The sequence below is a fragment of the Indicator indicator genome, chromosome 22, assembly GCF_027791375.1.
Source record: "Indicator indicator isolate 239-I01 chromosome 22, UM_Iind_1.1, whole genome shotgun sequence".
NCBI classification, from domain to species: domain Eukaryota; kingdom Metazoa; phylum Chordata; class Aves; order Piciformes; family Indicatoridae; genus Indicator; species Indicator indicator.
Window position 1 is genome coordinate 3111543 of NC_072031.1, and position 6000 is coordinate 3117542.

A 6000-nucleotide genomic window follows, 5' to 3' on the forward strand; every position below is an offset into this window, starting at 1 on the left:
GACTGGAGCAAGGACAGTCCTTTTAAAAAGACCAGGGCATGGCTTAAGAATGGTTGCACAAGGAAATGGACCAGCACTGCCCCATGGTGAGGTTGTTCTCATTACCCAGTGGCTCAGCCCTCTGGGTTACACAAAGGTAGTAGTACCCTTCCAGCAGGTCCATCACCTTCGTTGTACTGGGGAAGGGAGTTCATAACAGCAGGGGGATGGCTGCTCCTGTGCTCTTTGCAGGCTGCACTTGCACAGCTGGCTCCATACTCACCACACTGGCATGAGGGGAGCAGCATCCCCATGCTGATACAAGGCCACCTCCTTTGGTGCTCACACTGGGCACTGTTTGTTCAGGCTTCCAGCTTTTTTTTAGGATGAAGAACTTCAAATAGGTTTTAGGTGATGGTTAAAAGCCTGTTTCTCTTGACATGCAGTGGGGTCCCAGGGCCATTCTTTGGATGCTGCTGCCATCTAGGGTGTGAGTCTGCAAAGGCTTCGCTGCACGCAGGATCCACGTTCTCAAAATACTTCCACAGTGTTCACTCCGAGGATGTATGGATGGCTGGAGCAGAGCTCCCTGCAGCGGCTGGGCACGGCAGCACGTGGAGAGCAGGCATGGACCCGGGATGTCAACACAGGATCTTATTCCATGTTAAAAGCTGTGTCAAGATTTGCACAAGAGTCTTATGTTGTGGCCTGTGTGTTAGCATGGTCTTGGGGAATCGCATTCTGGTTCTGCTGCGAGCTGTGTTCTGCAGGCAGCACTATCGCCACCTCTGACTGCAGGCATGATGTCCCCACTGAGGTTAGCTCTGGTCTCAGACTGGCATTGTACAAGTGCCTGGGCATGTAGATTTTGTTTGTTCTCAGGTACCTGTGCAGCTTGTCAGGTGGACCCCACACACTGAGGGGTCTCCACAGAGCACCTGCTGAGCAGCTCTGGGGATGGGCTTGAGCAGCTCTGGGAATAGGCTTGTGTACCTGACCATGTTCTTTGCTTTTTGGTGGAACAGTCCTTCTCTGTAGATCCAAGAAGGTTTTGCACACTCTTAGAGAAAAGTGTGAGCCAAAGTCTGGCTGCAGGCCAGTTTCTGCCTGGGCTCTGGGGCACATTAGGGAACAGATGTTCAATTCGGACCAACATCAATCCCCAGCTTGAAACATTCACTAATAGCTTTTATCCCACATCAAGGACTTCAAAGAAATGATAGTTTTTTTGTAGCTCCAGCTCTGGAATAATGGAAATTCCATTTTACAGACTACTTGCTACAGACTTAACCTCATGAAGTTCAATAAAGGCAAGTGTGGAGTCTTGCACCTGGAGAGCAATAACCCCCTACACCAGTACAGATGAGGGGTTGACCTGCTGGAAAACAGCTCTGCAGAGAAGGACCTGGGAGTGCTGGTGGATGTGCTCCTGGTGCTCTTCTTCTCTACCTGATGAGGCCACACCTAGAGTATTGTGTCCAGTTCTGGGCTTCCCAGTCTGAGAGGGACAGGGAACTACTGGCAAGCCCAACAGAGGGCCACAAGGATGATCAGGGCACTGGAGCATCTCTCTTATGAGGAGAAACTGAGACTTGAGGTTCTTTAGCCTAGAGAGGAGAAGACAGAGGGCATCTTAAGAATGCTGATCAATAGCTAAAGGGTCTTGTTCATGAGGTTGGGGCTGGGCTCTTTTCAGCCATGGCCAGTGATAGGGCAAGTGGCAATGGGTACAGACTTGAACACAGGTGCTTACACCTGAACATTTTTTTCCATTTTCTGAAAACTTTCTGGAGCTCTGTGGTGCTGGTAGGCAGATGATTCAGTTCCCAGGAAAATGTTTAGCTGGCACTTAGAAATGTGTGTGGTTTTTAGATTCATCTCAGGTGAGCACATTTAAATGTGCATTGATTTCAGTGTGCTTTGAACTTGACCTTATTTGTTCATGTGGATGTAGCTATCTGAGATAACATTTAAGCTCAAGTGTTACAGATGGACTGAAATCCATCAGGTACTGAAAGTGCAATCAAACACTTCCTGTTTTTAGGTACTTTAGAGAATTTCAGAGACTGCAAGGCTGATAATCCTGTTATGAATGCATTTTAGTTATCACTCTAAGTCTTCTACATTCTGTCTTTGTTTTATATCTCGAAGTGATGCTTTTTGGCTGTAAACAAGTGAAAAAGCAAATGCTGAACTAAGGCTCTATGAATGGGGAACACAAAGGAGTGATGCCATACCACAGCAAGTCCCTGCTGGCATGGATGCCATTTTGCTGGGGTAATTAGTGCCTAAAGTCATCCTGAGCACGTGGACCTCAGCAGTGGCTGGAAACTGTGTTCCTTGCAGGAAGCTGCTGAGTGTCAGCAGTGATTTCATAGACAGAAGCAGCTTGTTTAGGTATAGGCATCAGCTGTAACTAGAAATGTCACAGGAGAACTTTTGTGCCATTAAATGGCTTTCAAGTAATTGATTAAATAATGTTTGTGTCCTGCAGAGAAGGAAACCTTCATCAGCCTCTCTTGGCACCCATGCAGAACTTAAAGGAGGAGACTCATGGGGTAGTTTTGCAGCAGATCCTGGCAGCAGTTCTCTGAATTTGCTTTGCACTGTCTGACATGGACCTACAGCAGAGACCTCAACTGTGGGGGACATGCCAGCCTTCAAAGTCTGTTTTCATGGTCCACATCACCTTCTGGATGAATGGCTCTGTCCTTGCCTTAGCTATACCCTGGCTGGTATCCAGGAGGGGATGCTCACACTCAACAGCACATGAACCAGCTTGAGGAAGCTCTCAGCTCAGCTGCTGTGTTTTCAGGCCAGAAGACCCCAAACTTGGTGGTTTTACAATAAAGTAGTGAATTTATCTGACTGATCTAACACAGGTGCAGTTCAATACAGACAGGCTCCTGGATGTGTGGCTTTCCCTTTCATATTTTATTTTGGGACCGATTTTCTCAGAAATATGGAGCACAATTTCCTGCTTGCACATCTGTCTGGCATCCACAGATGGTGAATATGGAAGACTGTTGATGGTCGTTTCCAGATTTGTTGCTGTAGGGCTGCTGGGCATTTGGAATTAGTCATTGTATGGGACTCTCCTTAGGCAAGAACCAACCCAGCTTAAGGCATAGAAACACCTTTACTATCTTTATTTTGGTGCAACGTCTCCTTTCTTTTCTAAGATCTCCAAAAGTTTTCTTGACTAAAGAGTCCTTATTTCCCAAATGGCTTTTAGTAATTTCCAGATCTGGTCCTAATGAGTGCTAATTAAAAATATATTGTGTGAAGAACTGACACAATTTATCAGAAAATCCCCTAGAATATTGATGGTTTTTACATGAGCATCCAAACTGGGACAAATTAAGTTTGTTTCATTGATTTGAGTTTCAGGGGAAAAAGTCAAAATCCATGTGTGAAAGCTGTGGGTAATTCCTGGGTCTTGCCATGCAAGGCCTTTGCATCCTTGCTCTGTACTGTGAGCTTTGCTCTTTGACTGGATCAGGGCTCCTCAGTGTCACCTTTGTGACCATAGCTCCAGTGTGGCCTCACTTCTGTGCCCTGTAGTACTGTCTCTGCTGTGACCCCTTGTGAACCCCACACCAGGTCTCTGCTTCCTGAAGGAGCTGCCAATAAGTAGCTTTATAGGAAGATAGTGGCAGGAGACTTGGCAGCTGATAATAGAGCAGCTGTGTTTGTTGTTTCTAACTGGCAAAACACAAAGCAGGATTCATGTAAGCTACATACAGGTTACTACAACTTTGAAAGTGAGGGAGACTATATAAATATGCTGCTACCAACATACTAGGTGGCAGTTTTCTTGGAGAACAGCACAGCAAAAACCTAAGGATAACATGCCATGCCAGGGTGCCTATCAGCAAGCACAGAGGCTCTGCACTTGCTGTTGTCTATTGCTGGTGATGGTGAGAATAACAGACTGTGAGATCCTCTTTGCAGGGTGAACCACATCTGCTGGCTCAGCTGATCCCTGGGTTTCAGCTGCTCAAACTGGTACTGCTCCAGTTGGAGCAATTTAGGTGTCAGAAGGTTAAGCATCCCCAGGAGCAGAGCCTGACTTTGCCAGGGGGTACTGTCCACTGTGAGTCCCCTTTTATTGCAGTTGTAATAAGTGCAACTTGCTCGTTATGGTCACATATTGCACACTTTGCTCTGGTGGCTTGTTTTATTGCCTGTGGGTATCAACTCCATGTTAATGTCACATTACATACACATGCAGAGGTGATTTTGGGGTGCAGTATGTACACAAACACAGCTGGATCCCAGATCAGTGACCACAGGCCTGCTAGCAATGAAAGGATGCAGTTCACAGTCACGGCTGGCTAACCTTTGTTTTAAACTGATTGAACACTGATATCCCTTGGCATGCCATTTGCACAGTCCAGTGCCTTCTGCTTGCTGGTGTCCTTTCAGGAGGGTGGTTGTATGTTTTTTTTTTTTTGTTTTTTTTTTTTTTTTCCCCCCACTCTGAGAGGTTTGTGGCTCTGTGTCTGAGTCTCTTTGATGCTAAAGAACATTAGATGGGATGTTAGAAAATACTTTAGCATCACCACTGCTTCTGATACAGTGGTAAAATGAGGCTGAGTCTGTGCTGGCACAATTCAGAGATGATGTGAAACAGTCCAGGTGTAATGGGAGTGACAGCTTCCCTGATGCCAGGCCCACTAATGACTCCCATTTGGCTCCAATTTCCTCCTCTGTGACTTTGTGAATACATTTGGCGGTGGCTGGAGTTCAAGTTACAGCCACAGAGAGTAAAACTGAATGTCATTGAAGAAAGAAGATCTGAGCTTGCTGTACTTAATGGAATTGAGGTAGTCTGAGGATTATTTCTTCCAAAATTGAAGTGATAACTTTTCTGGACTGCAGTATAAAGGATGCCACATCCATGTGAGTTCTGCAGTGCAAAGGATGCCATATCCATGTGAGTTCTGCAGTGTAAAGGGTGCCACATCCATGTGAGTTCTGCAGTGTAAAGGGTGCCACATCCATGTGAGTTCTGCAGTGTAAAGGGTGCCACATCCATGTGAGTTCTGCAGTGTAAAGGATACCATATCCATGTGAGTTCTGCAGTGTAAAGGATACCATATCCATGTGAGTTCTGCAGTGTAAAGGGTGCCACATTCATGTGAGTTTTGCAGTGTAAAGGATACCATATCCATGTGAGTTTTGCAGTGTAAAGGGTGCCACATCCATGTGAGTTTTGCAGTGTAAAGGATGCCATATCCATGTGAGTTCTGCAGTGTAAAGGGTGCCACATCCATGTGAGTTCTGCAGTGCAAAGGATGCCACATCCATGTGAGTTTTGCAGTGTAAAGGATGCCACATCCATGTGAGTTCTGCAGTGTAAAGGGTGCCACATCCATGTGAGTTCTGCAGTGTAAAGGGTGCCACATCCATGTGAGTTCTGCAGTGTAAAGGGTGCCACATCCATGTGAGTTCTGCAGTGTAAAGGGTGCCACATCCATGTGAGTTCTGCAGTGTAAAGGGTGCCACATCCATGTGAGTTCTGCAGTGTAAAGGGTGCCACATCCATGTGAGTTCTGCAGTGTAAAGGGTGCCACATCCATGTGAGTTCTGCAGTGTAAAGGGTGCCACATCCATGTGAGTTCTGCAGTGCAAGGGGTGCCACATCCATGTGAGTTCTGCAGTGTTTTCAGTTCCCTTAACCTTGTGAATGCCTTTTTTTTTTTAATTAGTTGGGGGCAGGATGTCAGGCTGTCTGGTAGTGATTCCTACCAGCCTCTGAAGACCTGTGAAGATGCTGTGGAACAAGCAGGGAAGCTGGTGCACGCTGAACAGGAGAGGGCACTGGCACTCCAGAGCTGTGCAGGGCTGGCTGGGCTGAAGGAGTGACTTACTGCAGCTCTTAACGAGAGACAAGAGCCTCTGAAAGGAGCGAATGGACTGCCTTTATTGTCTGGTCCTCTGGAGAGAGGGAAATCAAGGGGTTGGGGCTAAATTGCTGCGCTCACACTTGCACCAGGTGGGAAGCTGCCTCTTCCA